Source organism: Phaseolus vulgaris, chromosome 10 (assembly GCF_051622355.1).
Source record: "Phaseolus vulgaris cultivar YP4 chromosome 10, ASM5162235v1, whole genome shotgun sequence".
Classification (NCBI taxonomy): domain Eukaryota; kingdom Viridiplantae; phylum Streptophyta; class Magnoliopsida; order Fabales; family Fabaceae; genus Phaseolus; species Phaseolus vulgaris.
This window is the reverse complement of record NC_143507.1, coordinates 20,774,875-20,790,567: the sequence shown is the minus strand read 5'-3', so window position 1 is coordinate 20,790,567 and position 15,693 is coordinate 20,774,875. Positions and strand designations below refer to the sequence as shown.

Here is a 15,693-nt window from a genome sequence, read left to right as displayed (position 1 = left end):
TAAAAGTGCTATGTTGAAGACTAATCAAAGTGATGCTTATAGCTCAAGAGCATACACCTTACTCATATTCTTGACAAGTCAAAATTCATGAGATATGTAAAGTAAGTTGTACATGTTCATCCTATGCTTTTGGCTTCATAAGACCAAATGAAATTCTAAACATGTTGAGGTAATGCAAAGGTATGAATGTATTTCATTATGCATTTCCCATCACTTTAAAAGATGATTTGCTTTGAAAAATAACTTTTTCTAGCTGTCTTAGAAAAACAACCGATTGTTTTCACGAAACATCCGATTGTTTTACCTCTGACACATTTGAATAAAGTTGTTATGAATTCTTATGCATGATTACACCTGTTTCTTTTCTTTCATAACCCATTATGAGTCAAATATGCATTCTTTGTGCCTCTGAATTAGATCATAAAAGAGATATATTCTTTATTTTCCTAGAAATTCAAAGCTTTTTATGAATGGCAACCACATTGGTGGTCATGAGGTTGATGAATATTTGTGAATGTATCTTTGGATTATCTGGAAGGTTTGCTCTTAACAGAAGAGAGAATGTGTCTACCAAAACCAACTCTTGAGCAATCATTTGACCAACTTGAAGATGAACTTTTTGAAGTACTCCATTGTTGGGTGCTGCTGGATGAAGAAAAGATTGGGGGAGAAACTATGGTCTCCTTGCTGAAATTTCTGGGGTCTATGGTACTTTGATTCTGCTTCTGTCATAGCTCTGATACACCATAGATTTTGTTGCAATTTTGATATGGTATCAAATATTTGTTGTTGCAATGGTGCTGCTACACACACTAGTTTTCTGGTTTATTATGTTGTTGCTATATGCTGGTTTTCAATGCTGAAAATTCTGTTGTTTGTATCCCTTCTTTCATTCTATTTGTGAAGACAAATAGGGGGAGAATGATGTGGTTTTATGTGTTGTGTTGTTGTTGCTACACTATGGTGTTATCTGTTTTTATCATGGTTTAAATTCTGTTGTTGCCATGCTCTTATTCACCATAGTTTTGTTGCACACAATACTGTTTGGCACTGGTTTTCTGGTTTTCTTTGCAAATGGCTTATGCAGAAAAGTGGTTTTGTGTGCCTCGGTATCCTGCTGGTATACTTGCTTTGTATATGCACAAATTCTATTTTGCAGGACCTTTCAAGTTCAAAAACAACAACACAAACAAACCAGGGATTTGTCTTCATCAAATAGGGGGAGATTGTTGAACAAGATACTTTGATGTCTCCAAATCCAAGAGGAAAGCTTGAAGACCTTGTTGTTGGGTGTGTGTGTGTTGTCTAGTTGTTTGAAACTTGTTAATTCACTCCTTAAGATGATCCAAATTCATTTGAATCTTTAACCTTTTGAAAAGATGTGTTTTCTAAAAAGCTGTCAAAATTTCAACAGGTTGTTTTTCGAAACAACAAGTTGTTTTACCTTAGTAGTTTTTGAAAAAGGTTGAAAGCTGGTTGACTTGGTTGACTTTGCTGTCAAACGAAATCAATCGATTGTTTTCCTGAAAACCTTAATAGAATTATGTTAAGCGGTTTTAATATGTTTTAAATGATCCTAACTAACTTGGCAACTTTATTAAATGCTTTTGACCACTTGGTTGGTCCATATAAAGGTGGTTTTACGCTCCTAATCTTGAAGTAAGAAAAAGAGTTTATAAAAAACAGTTTTTCCAAGATTTGAAAGAGCTTTGGATCATAATTAAGTGTGTGGAATAGGATTGGGTTGTATTCTGAACTTTAAGCTTTGTAATACCCAAGTGTATTCTATTCCCTTCTTCCTTGATTACTGCATTTCTGTATTTGTGTTGCCAAGGAGTGTTGTGTGTTCTTGAGGGGTTCAAGATCAACACTCTTGGTGTGGTTTGCCAAAGGTAGTGTGTTTCTTGAGGGGTTCAAGGTCACTACTTTGGTGTGTGGTGTTTGTAATATGGTTTTGATTGCATAGTGGAATACCCAGTGGTTTCTGGGGACTGGATGTAGCTCTTGGTGTAAGAGTGAACCAATATAAATTGCTTGCGTGTTTATCTCTTACCCTTAACTCTTTAAATTATGTTTTTAAGTTGTTTATGTTATAACTGGTATAAACAACCGATTGTTTCGAAGAAACAACTGATTGTTTTTCTGATATCATCTTAAAACAATTTTGGTTCTTTGTTTCCTTGATTTCTTTCTCTGTAATTTAGCATTGAATTTCATTATACATTCAAAGTTTGCGAAAATCCTTTAAAAACAATTCCCCCCCTCTTGTTTAAGGCCATATATTCTAACAACAATACCCAGACAGATATGCTTTCACGATTAGACACAGTTAAGAATAAGGGACTCCATCGGTTGGTCATATACGTTATCTTGAAAAATACAAGCGTTGGTTCGGACAAATGCATGACAACTAAAGTGCAACCAAACTAGATGACTCCCATCAAACAGGTTTTAGCCAACGGGGATCACGGAGCACAATCTGAAAAGGCAATGAGACAACTGACAGCTAGGTTTCTTCTTATTGATAAGGATCTGTATCGTCGAGGATATACTCGACCACTCTTAAATGTATCACCCTCGACCAGGTTGATTATGTCATGCGGGAGATACACGAGAGGGTATGTGGGGAGCAAGAACAATGGTCATGAAGGTATTAAGGGAAGGCTATTATTGGCCGATTTGCAGAGCGATTGCACAAACTTTGTTCGAAAATGTGTTAAATGTCAAGAGTACGATAGTTTATCTCATCAAAGGCCCGACAATCTTCTTTATATTCTCTACCCATGGCCATTTGTAAAATGGGGAATGAATATAATTGGAACCTTTACGCCAGGTAATGGGCAATGTAAATTTCTTCTAGTCGAGATAGACTACTTCACCAAGTGGATAGAGGTGAAAACCTTGGAAGCCATCACAGCCCGAAATGTGCAAAATTTTGTATGGAAAAATATTGTGTGTCGTTTCGGGATCCCACACGTGATCATTATCGACAATGGCCAACAGTTCATCGACTGAGGACTAGCTGAATTTAATGAAAAGCTCAATATCAAGCATATCACAAGCTCGGTTGAACACCCTCAAACTAACGGCCAAGTCGAAGCCACCAATAAAGTAATTTTTAACGAATTGAAGAAGAGACTTGGCCCAGCTAAAGTTAAGTGGACCGAAGAACTATTTGAGATTTTATGGACATACAAGTGTACCCCACAATCCACTACACAGTAAACTCCATATAGCCTGACGTACGAAACGGAGGCTATGATCCCGATGGATGTTGGAGAACCCTCTCTACGGCGGCAAACACTAGATCTAGATCTCAATAAAGAAGGCATGTTGGTCAGCCTCAATCTAGATCTCAACAAAGAAAGCATGTTGGTCGATCTTGACCTAATTAACAGCTCAGAGACAAAAGAAGAATAAGGGAAGAAGCGTGCAAGGTCCGGGCGGCAAGGAGGTACAATTTGAAGGTAACTCCAAGAGCTTTTCAAAAAGGGGATTTGGTTTGGCGAAAGCATAGCGACGCCTGAAAAAATGAAGGCAAGTTCTCCAGCAATTAGGAGGGACCTTTTCGCATTTCCAACACAACGGTCGGCGGAGCCTATTAACTAGAATTTCTATTTGGCAAATCTGTACCGAAAACGTGGAATGCCACGTGATGGGTTGATACCAAAAGATGGTTTGTTCTTCTTGGAGATTTGAAAAGGGTGGCGGAAGCAATGGATGTGATGGATCAAGGAGGGCTCATATAGAGCTATGGGTTCCTTGTAGGTGCATGAAAGGTATGGAGAGTGATTGGTTGGACCATATCACTTGGAGAAAAGTGGAGGTGAAGATCAAAGTGTCTAACCTAGAGAGACTTGACAAGGGAGTAGAAGCTTGCAATATTTGGCAGCAATTTACTCATAAAATTGATCTTATTAAAACATGAGCCAAGCACCCCATTATATAGGTTCAAGTACCTTGGAGAACAAGGAGCAAGGGTAGGAAGGGGAATACACAAAAGAGCGGCTGCTAGGGTTTTGACTAAAGTCAATGTCACACCCTAGGAGCAAAGTTCTAGAAGCTAGGTTAACTTCTTACCCTAAAAGGCTTTACTCAAGCACCCCCCCCCCCCCCCCCCATTATGCTAAATGAACCCTATTCTACTGAAATTACAAATAAAGAAACTAGCTCTCATGGCTTGGGCTTTACTTCTTGTGGTCCTCTTTGAACATATAAAGAAACATTTCTTTGCCATCAGTAGCAGAACCCCAATCTTCTTGAATCCTCTTTACCATGGACCTAGTTGTTGGGCTTGAACTAGGACCCAAGCTTGGGCCTCTTCCATCATCCCTTCCCTCTAGAAGAGGATTTGTCCTCAAATCACATGCTTTTGCCTCTTCATCTTCACTACCTGCAAAAGGTGTTAGATCCATAACATTGAAGGTAGTATGTACTCCATATTCTTTAGGCAGGTCAATTTGATATGCATTATTATTGATTCTTTTGAGAACTTGGAAGGGGCCATCACCCTGGGGACTAAGTTTAGACTTCCTCTGATTAGGGAATCTATCTTTTCTAAGGTGAAGCCAAACCCAATCTCCCTCCTCAAAAATCACCTCTCTCTTCCCCTTATTGCTATGTTTCTTGTATTTCTCTGTTTGTTGTTGTATTTTGTATTTAATCCTTTCATGCATTTTCTTTACAAATTCAGCCTTTGTTACTCCTTCCTTATGCACAAAATCTTGTGGATTAGGTAGAGGTAACAAATCCAAAGGAGTAAGAGGATTGAACCTATACACAGCCTCAAATGGAGAAATGTTAGTAGTTTTATGAACTACTCTATTATATGCAAACTCAATATGAGGAAGGTACTCATCCCAAGATTTGTGGTTTCCTTTCATGATTGACCTAAGCATAGTGGAAAGAGATCTATTTACAACTTCAGTTTGTCCATCCGTTTGAGGATGACAAGAAGTTGAGAAATTCAACTTAGTTCCAAGCCTTTCCCAAAGAGTTCTCCAGAAATGGCTTACAAATTTAGGATCTCTATCCGAAACTATGGTCTTAGGTAAACCATGTAGTCTTACCACTTCTCTGAAGAAGAGCTTAGAGATGTTGGTAGCATCATCCACTTTATGGCAGGGTATGAAATGAGCCATCTTGCTAAACCTATCCACTACCACAAAGATGGAATCAAAACCTCTATGTATCCTAGGAAGTCCTAATATGAAATCCATGCTTATATCTTCCCAAGGAGCACTTGCAAAAGGTAAAGGAGTGTAGAGACCGTGAGGCATTGTCTTAGATTTAGCTTTTAAACATGAAATGCATCTATGACAATGTCTTTGGACATCTTTCCTCATGTGTGGCCAAAAGAATTTTCTTTTTAAAAGCTCAAGAGTTTTATCAACTCCAAAATGGCCCATGAGTCCTCCTTCATGTGCTTCTTTTACAAGGAGTTTTCTATGTGTTCCTTGGGGTATGCAAAGTTTTCCTTCTTTAAATAAGTTCCCCTCAGAAACATAAAAACCTCCTTGTGCTCTATGTTGACACTCAACAAAAGTGGGTGCAAAATCATGATCTTCTTTATAAAGTTCAGGTATGTTTTCAAATCCAAGAATTTGGGCTCCAAGTTTAGAAAAGAGGGCATGTCTCCTTGATAGAGCATCTGCCACAATATTTGTATTGCCCTTCTTGTATTTGATAACATATGGAAATTGCTCAAGAAATTCCATCCACTTTGCATGTCTTTTGTTCAACTTGTGTTGACCCTTCAAATATTTCAAAGACTCGTGATCACTATGTATGTCAAATTCTTTTGAGACTAGATAGTGTTCCCAAGTCTGCAAGGCCCTCACAAGTGCATAAAGCTCTTTGTCATAGGTGGGATAGTTGAGGGCGGCACCATGAAGTTTTTCACTAAAATATGCAATTGGGTGCCCACCTTGCAACAACACAGCACCTATTCCTACTCCTGATGCATCACACTCTAGCTCAAAAGTTTTTGAAAATTTTGGTAAAGCTAGAATGGGTGCATTAGTGAGTTGAGCTTTCAACCTTTGAAAGGCTTGCTCATGCTTCTCCGTCCAACAAAATGGAGTGTCTTTCTTCACTAACTCATTGAGTGGTGAAGCTAGACTTGAGAAGTTAGGAACAAATCTCCTATAGAAACTTGCTAGACCATGAAAGCTCCTAACATCTCCTACATTTTGTGGGGTTGGCCACTCTTGGATGGCTTTGATTTTCTCGGGGTCAACATGTACCCCATTTTTGTTTACTATAAAACCTAAAAACACTACACTATCTACACAAAAAGTGCACTTATCTATATTAGCAAACAAACTATTTTTCCTAAGCACTAAAAGAACCTCCCTAAGGTGACTTAGGTGGGACTCTAGGCTTTGACTATATACTAATATATCATCAAAATAAACTACTACGTATTTACCTATACAATCCATAAGGACATGATTCATAAGCCTCATGAAAGTGCTAAGTGCATTAGTGAGTCCAAAAGGCATCACTAACCACTCATATAATCCAAATTTGGTCTTAAAAGCAGTTTTCCACTCATCACCCTCTTTGATTCTTATTTGGTGATATCCGCTTTTGAGATCAATTTTAGAAAATATATTTGGTGTTCTATACCTCTAACAGGTGGAAGTCCAATGGGTCCTTCCTTAGGGAATATATCACCAAATTCTTTTAAAAAATTTTGGACTTGAGAAGGTAGCTCACAAACTTTAGAAAGTGTGGCAGTGCATATAAGTGTTCCTTTACAAAGAAGGAGGCCTGAAGGTTGTTCAGATAGAAGTATCTTTTCAATCTTATTTTCAAATTTTTCTTCTTTCTGAATGACCTTGTGGGAAGGAACACTCTTCTCCCACGCCTCAGCTTTCTCTCTAAGGTCTTTTTCTATTTTATTTTTTTTTTCTCTCATTTTCTCTTTTTAGTTTCATTTGTACTTGGTCCTTTACCACTTGTGAGGGTGTTAAAGGATAAAGTAAAAATTTCTTTTCCTTATGAGTAAAAGTAATCTCGTTGGTAAGACCATTATGCATAGCTTTCTTATCAAATTGTCATGGTCTTCCCAATAAGATATGACAGACTTCCATGGGTACTACATCACATAAAATCTCATCTTTATAGTTCCCTACAGAAAGACTAACTTTTACTTGCTTGTCTACAGTTAGTTCCCCATCTTCAATGATCCATTGAAGTTTGTAAGGTTTTGGATGAGGTACTAATTGTAGATTAAGTTTTTCAACCATCCTAGTGCTACAACAATTGCAACAAGAACCACTATCCACAATGAGAGAACAAATGTTTTCTAAAACTTTACATCTTGTATGAAAGATGTTCTCTCTTTGTGTTTCATGGTTCACACTAGGGTGATTGTTGAGGGTTCTTCTGATCATCATTAATTCTCCCTCACAAGGATATGCCTCCTCACTATCTTCTTTCTCTTCTTCCCCACTAGACTCGTCATCTTGGCTGCTATACTCACCCCTCTCTCTTAAGATCATGGTTCTCCTATTTGGGCATTAGGATGCTATATGACCTCTACCAAGACACTTAAAGCACTGGATACCTCTACTGCGGGGTTGTGAGGTAGACACATCTTTTCCTACACGTTTGGGAGTTTCTTTGGGTTTATCTTTTGAAATATTATCCTCCCTTTCTCTTCTATACTCTTTCTTGGGATAAGAGTTAGAGTAAGAACTCTCCTTGCGACTTGATCCTTTTCTCAAATTTTGTTGCTCAACTTTTATACAAAGTTGGATCAAGTCATTCAAGTCCCTATAGGGCAAGAGTTCCACTTTATCCCTTATCTCAAGATTGAGACCACTGAGGAACCTAGCTATGGTGGTGGTTTCTTCCTCCCTAATAGAGGCTCTCATCATGTAAAGCTCCATCTTTTGCCTGTACTCCTCTACACTCATGTTTTTTTGGTGGAGTCTTTGGAGCTTGTCCATTAACTCTCTATTGTAGTATGAAGGAATATGGCGGCGTCTCAAGGCTCCCCTAAGGTCATTCCAATATTCTATGGGAGGGTCCTTGTGGAGGCGCCTATCTCTCTCTAGTGCTATCCACCAATACATAGCATTCCCTTGGAAGCTTAAGGTGGCTAGGGGTGCTTTCCTCTCTTCACTAACATGGTGGCAAGCAAAAAGTTATTCTACCTTCATCTCCCAATCTAGATAGGTTTCAACATTTTCTTTCCCATAAAAATGAGGCAAGTCTACCCTAGTCTCCTTTGGGTGTTCCCTTCTAGTTCTTCTAGGTGGAGGTTGATAATAATCATTAATTCTCAGACTCCCCTCAGCATGTGACTCACTCGACCTAGAACTAGATGCATGTGATTTTTTTAAGTTTCTAATATATTCATCCTTTTCTTTCACAATTTTCAACTCCTCTTCTAACATAGCAAGATGAGCATCCCTTTCTTTTTTATCTTCTATGATTTGGGCCTCATGTTGCAATTGTCTATGTGATAGTGATTGAAAGTCTTTGGCTAATTGTTTTAAAAGAGATTTTATAGAATTTCTATCACTTTCACTTGGACAAGAAGAATGAGAAGACATGTTGAAAGTTATGTGTTAGAAACAATTTACCAAAAGAAAGATAGGTGGAGTACCGTAGGTAGATTCCCAGGAAAGGGAGGTGGACCCCTTGGATCACTTAAGTACCAAGCCTTTCCTAGCCATATTCTAATCCACAATACTTTCACAAACCCTTCTCTAAGTAATTCACTTAGAGCACAATGAAAGATGAAAACAAAGTTTTATGCAAGAAAACAATGTAAAGCAATAAAACACACAAGAATATTGCTATCTAGAAAGCTTTAAAACTAGTCGAATCCTAAGGTGAGGCTTCTTAGCACTTTGGAACCTTGAAGACAAACTCACCGACTAAAACGTATTAATCCACTAATTAATCAAAGTTCTTGCAAATTACAACTCAAAGAAATACAATGAAATTAGGTCAACAATTTTATTTTTTTTGATGCACAAAAATTAAAGTCCTATTCTTTGCACTCCTTCACTTGTAGCTCCTTTGTGCATATTTGTGTATTTTTCAAGTGAGGTCCCTGCTTTGTCTCCTTAGGTTATTCAACCTTGAGTCTTTACTCCAACTCCCTTTTAGTGATATAGCTTTCACCAAAACAAAATTTTAGCTCCACTACTCACCAAAACACTTTTTAGGTAAATTCCACCAAAGAAAGGTCAAACAAGTTTTAAAGCAACAAAACTCAAATTTTAAAATCAAGGACTACTGCAAATGGAGTTGATATTTGACAAGACTTAAGAGTATTCAATAAAATTGATAAGCAAAAAATTAAGGCACACAAGAAAAGGTAGCACACAAAGTAGAATCCTAGTGAATGGAACTAGAATAGATGAATGAAACCAAAACAACACTACAGAATTTTTTGTGTGTAAATTTTTCACAACTTCCCAAATTTATGCTGGACAGAATACTTCAAAATTGAGCTTGAAATTTTAACCACAGAAACTTCAATGTCTTAGCTCAAAATAGGCGTTGGAATTTTACCAAAACAGTGAGCCAAATAATTTTAATATTTTTTTCAAGATCACTGCCGCATCACCGTTTTTCCAGAGTCAGAATTTTTGCACTCTGTTCGTATTTCATTTTTCATTTTTTTTTTATTTTGAATTTTTATGTACTTTTTTTTTCACTTTTTCTCAACAGATAAAAATACTCAAATCCAAAATTTCAGAATTTTTCACCCACAGAATTAATTTCTAGGAAAGATTCCAGCCAGCACAGTAACAGTGAAAACATAGAAGTCCTAAACTGGAAATAGAAAACAACAAGGAAACTTCAAAAACACAATGAAAATTATAGGAAAAGAACTTGTATTGAACTAACACACAAGTATGAACTCAAATATGAAAATATAAAAGGCACGAAAGCTTCAAAAATAGAAATATAAGCTGCACTCAAAATCAAAATCAAGCAACCAAATCAACAATAAAAGGCACCACTAGGAATTTATGACATTGTAGGATGAACATGACTTTGACAAAACTTGTATGGATTCAAAAATAAAAAAGACTCAACCACAAACACTTTGTACCGATTAAAACATCAATAAGACTCAAATAAAATTAAAAACAAAACAGCCAACACAAAATAATCAATGGAACCTAAAAACAGTTTAGAAGCTCAAGAACAATTTGAACCAATTTTAAAACAGCAACACAATTAAAATGACATAAAAAAAACAGCAAGACAATCAAGGCAAGATGAACAACATGGATTTGAAGAAAACTAAAAAAAAATAAAAATTAAGAGGACACTTATCTCTTGAAGAACCAAAACTCTGGATACCAAATGATGGGTTGATACCAAAAGATGGGTTGTTCTTCTTGGAGATTTGAAAAGGGTGGCGGAAGCAATGGATGTGATGGATCAAGGAGGGCTCATATAGAGCTATGGGTTCCTTGTAGGTGCATGAAAGGTATGGAGAGTGATTGGTTGGACCATATCACTTGGAGAGACTCGACAAGGGAGTAGAAGCTTGCAATATTTGGCAGCAATTTACTCATAAAATTGATCTTATTAAAACATGAGCCAAACACCCCATTATATAGGTTCAGGTGCCTTGGAGAACAAGGAGCAAGGGTAGGAAGGGGAATACACAAAAGAGCGGCTGCTAGGGTTTTGACTAAAGTCAATGTCGCACCCTAGGAGCAAAGTTCTAGAAGCTAGGTTAACTTCTTACCCTAAAAGGCTTTACTCAAGCACACCCCCCCATTATGCTAAATGAACCCTATTTTACTGAAATTACAAATAAAGAAACTAGCTCTCATGGCTTGGGCTTTACTTCTTGTGGTCCTCTTTGAACATATAAAGAAACATTTCTTTGCCATCAGTTGAAGAACCCCAATCTTCTTGAATCCTCTTTGCCATGGACCTAGTTGTTGGGCTTGAACTAGGGCCCAAGCTTGGGCCTTTTCCATCACCACGCACCTCAAATTCTATTACAGTTGAAAAATTTCAATAAAAATAGTGTACTCTTTCTTCATTCGTTTTCTTATGCCTAAGGAGGATTTTTGACCGGGAAGGTTTTAACGAGGCACTTTAAAATTATATTCTTATCTTGCTTATTTATAGACTGTTGAACAGGAATTACTCAGAAACGACAACTGCTTAAAAACTAGCAACTCCTACTGACCGCATTGTTACTTGTCGATTGCACGACTATTAGCGCCCTGTGCAACCAGAATAAAATAGGAGTTTTCACTCCAACTGAACTCATCGAGGACAAAGCCTCGACCAGGTAAAAATATTATTGCCCCGCACGACCGAAATAAAATAGGAGTTTTCACTCCAACGAACTCATCGAGGCCGAAGCCTTGACTAGTTAAAAATATTATTGCCTTGCACGACTTAAATAAAATAGGAGTTTTCACTCCAACAAAACTCATCGAGGACGAAGCCTCAACCAGTCAACAATATTATCGCCCCATGCGACTATAATAAGATAGGATTTTTCACTCCAACCGAACTCATCAAGGACGAAGCCTCAACCAGTCAAAATTATTATCGTTCCGTGCGACCAGAATAAAATAGGAGTTTCACTCCAAACGATTTCATCGAGGATAACTCCTCGGCTGGATTGGCTTATCATCGCCTTACGTGATCAAAATATAATAAAAGCTTTCACCGAATTCATCAGGGTCATTAACAAAAAACGTTCGTCATTAACTAAAATTATATATTATATAGCATCAATCGGCCATGCTTATTCGCCATGCGATTGGTGGCCATAGAAGTCGTTTCAGACACGTATCAACTACATTCAAACAGCGTTTACTTGAGAATTTCTTTATTTTTTGACCGACTTGTTTGGATTCACCAGGTGGATGAAGTTATTACAGCGTGCCAATTGAGTTATTTTACTCTCTATGCTTGGCTTAACATATGACATCTACTATTTTAACGATAACTACAAGTTATTTGAGGAACTACAGGCTCAGTCAGCCGTTACCAATTATATTCTCGTATACTTTGTTAAAACCACCTCATCTATCTCGATGATTAAAAAGCATTGTTAAGAGCTCTAGCTACAAGTTAATATAGGCATAATGCAAGAGGCTCGGTCAGCCAAGTTCAAGGATTACAGCAAAGGAATGGGAGTTAAATATCGAAATTTTATCGACAAGGTCAAAAGTTGCAAGTATTTAAAGTATGCGAGCATAAAGTAAAAATGCATAAATTAAAATTTCAATGCCCACATCCTGGCCCTAAGAAACTACTAATATTTTTATAAGTGTTTTAATTACAAAAGTTGGACAACCTCCCCTAAGGAGGGTTCGTCTTCCATGTGCGCGGCTCCAAGGTTATCTCCTTGGTCTTCTGCATTTTCCATGTCGTCGTCCTCCTCGTCTTCGCCAACCGGCAGCAATTTTTCATCCTCGACATCTTTATTCATGTCATAACGGTCATCCTCCAAGGAACTCCATGAAAAAAGGCCACATGACGGAGGCCTTGGTAAAAGAAATTCTTACTTATGCGTAAAATAAAGGATTGACACTTCTCCAACTCAATGGATAGTGCCTTTTCCCTTTTTGCGGCTTCGCCTTCCATTCTGATAGGGATGGTCTTTCTTGCCTCAGCCTCGGCCTTTCACACATCTGCCTCCTTCTCCGCCTTGTCGACCTCCTTGGTGACTTGGCGTAGTTTTTCTTCCAATGACCCCCTGGCTTCAAGGGTAGTCTTGAGTGAATTGGACAATTCGTTCAGCTTAACCTTTAGTTTAGCCACCACGATGGTCAAATTACTCTTCAGCTCTTCTCCCAAAGTTCAGCTGACAACCAATGCACGACTATGTAACTCGACCAGCTCTGCTACTTGGTCGTTCGTTGGGACGACCGCCAAGATGTCTTTTCTTCTAGAGTCATCGCTGTTGAACCAAGTGGTGTTCAAGTTTTGAAGAATCCAAATCCTTTGAAGGATGTTGAAGCCTTGACTGTGCTTGGTGTTGCTGTGCTGGTTTAGTATAGTTCTGGGGTAGTTTGGATGTTGTAATCCACCCTTTGATTAAATCTAAAGCATAAGCATCTCAATCTTTGTGAAAGTAAAATGTTTTCAAACTAAGTTAAAACAACCGATTGTTTTATCGAAACAACCGATTGTTTATACTTAGGTGTTTTGAGAAAAAGATTGAAAACTGTTTTTAAAATGGTTAAACTGTTAAGTACCAAAAAAACCGATTGATTCGAGGAAACAACCGATTGTTTGTTTTGGGACCATAACAAAAAAACTGTTTTATCTTTGGCTGAGCTTTAAATGATTTAACTGCTTACGCTCCAGTCATTAAATGCTTTGACCAATCTTTTAATGCAATTTAAGAGTTTGTTAAGATTTGATAACAAACTACATATTTGAATATATTCAGAAAAACAGATTTGACAATTAATCTTTGACAAGTTTTTGCTAAGAGTTTTTGAGTTTTTCAAAGAGCTGAGATTGCTAAGAGTTTGTGATTGATCAAAGTGTATGGAATAGGATTCTGCTTGTATTGATTTCAGATTATCTTCTGTAACAAGTGTAATCCTTGTACTCTGTTAAACAAGTTTCGTTTCTGTGTTTGCTGAGATTGGTTGTGTGTTCTTGAGGGGATCAAGATCAACAATCTTAGTGTTGGTGTGTTGGCCAAGAAGAGTGTTTGTCTTGAGGTGTTCAAGGTCATTCTCTTGGTTGTTGTGTAAGTGATCAAGGTGTGATTGCTTAGTGGATTTCCTCAGGGTTTCTGAGAAGACTGGATGTAGCTCTGGGTTTGGAGTGAACCAGTATAAACAACTGTGTACAATCTCTCTATCCCTATCTCTTTAAATTCAGTTTTGTTATTTGATAACTGGTATAAACAACCGATTGTTTCGGTAAAACAACCGATTATTTTTCCAGTGTTGTGGTTTTGCTTTATGTTTTGAAAAACTGAATTCTTAATCAAGGTTTTATTGAAGTATTTTCATTCTAGGCTTAAAAATTAACGAAAATCTTTCTTAAACAATAAACCCCCCTCTTGTTTAAGGCCATACATTCTAACAATTGGCATCAAGGGCTTGGTTCTTGAAATTTATTCAAGTTGATCTAAAAATCCTTTTTCTATGGCTGGAAAACTATCTTTTGAGGAGGGTGCTTCAATCTACAAACCACCTTTTTTCTGTGGATTGAATTATAAGTTTTGGGACGCAAGAATGAAAATCTTTATTGAATCTATTGATCAAAGAATTTGGGATTCAATTGAGAATGGTCCTTACATTCCAAAGTTCAAAAAGGATAATTCTTTCATTGCAAAACCTTTGTCTAAATGGACAAATGATGAATGTAAGATGGCTTAGCTTGATCGGTCTGCTCAAAACATTATAGCTTCTGCACTAGATACTAATGAATTTTTCAGGATATCAAAGTGCAAAACTGCCAAGGATATGTGGGAGACTCTCAAGGTTGCTCATGAACCAAAGGAAGCAATGACAAAGAGTCAAGCAAGAAGGAAAAGAAGGCAAAATAAGAAAAGCCTCAATCTTTGCTTCATGGCCAGAAGGGAGGATGACTCAAGTAGTGTAAGTTCATCAAACTCCTCAAACTCTGAAAATTATGGTCAATTGCTTCAAGCCTTTCAAGAAACACATGAAGAAGCCAACCGATTGGCTCTCTTGAACAATCGGTTAAAAGAAAAGAACAGCTGGCTTGAAAACAGAGTAAAGGCACTGGAAGTGGATTTAGAAAATTCAAAAACAGATTTTGAAAATCTAGAAATCATTTACAAAAACTCCTCTTGCAAATGTGATACTCTAGTTTGTGAAAATTGCGAAAATCTTGAAAAGAAGGTCCACTATCTTGTTAAAACAGTGGATAAGCTTTCTAAAGGTCAATCCAACTTTGAGAGTGTTCTAGCATCTCAAAACTGTGTTTTTGGAAAAGTTGGATTGGGTTTTAATCCACAAAACAAACAATATAGATTTTCAAAATCATTTTCGAAAATGCCAGAAAAACAATCGATTGGACCATCGAAACAACCGATTGTTACATGCTTTTATTGCATGAAAACAGGTCATTCTGTGAGGTTCTGTAAAATCAGAAAACATGTTGTTCCTAAAGGTCTTATGAAGTGGATTCCTAAGGGAAATAAAGCTTTAATTGATGAGTATAAACCAGATGGACCCACATTCATAAGGGGACTAAATCTTTGTACTTGAAAATCTCTTTTGTAGGAAATCTTGGAGGAGAGCAAGCAACTATGGTACTTGGATAGTGGATGCTCCAAGCACATGACAGGGGACAAATCAAAGTTCTTGTGTATCTCCTTTAAGCAAGAAGGTCATGTCACCTATGGAGACAACAACAAAGGAAGAATTCTCGGGAGAGGATCCATAGGAGATGAGAACATCTTGGTAATCCATGATGTACTTTTTGTTGAAGGCCTAAAGCATAATCTGCTAAGCATTAGCCAACTTTGTGACAAGGGATATCAAGTGATGTTCAAGTCAAACACATGTGAAATCTGTCTATCCAACACCAAAGAGGTAATGTTGGTAGGTAAAAGAGTTAATAATGTGTATCTTCTAGATATCTCTTCACCATGTTCAATTGGATGTCTTGTATCCAAGCAAGATGAATCTTGGCTTTGGCATAGAAGAATTGCTCATATTCACATGAATCATTTGATCAAGCTAA

The 15,693-nt window shown here is 37.4% G+C and overlaps 1 pseudogene; it reads right to left on the bottom strand.

The window, feature by feature from the left end:
• Positions 1-7,053: 7,053 nt before the first annotated feature.
• Positions 7,054-8,186, bottom strand: LOC150024682 (uncharacterized; annotated as a pseudogene).
• Between the last annotated feature and the right edge of the window lie 7,507 nt (positions 8,187-15,693).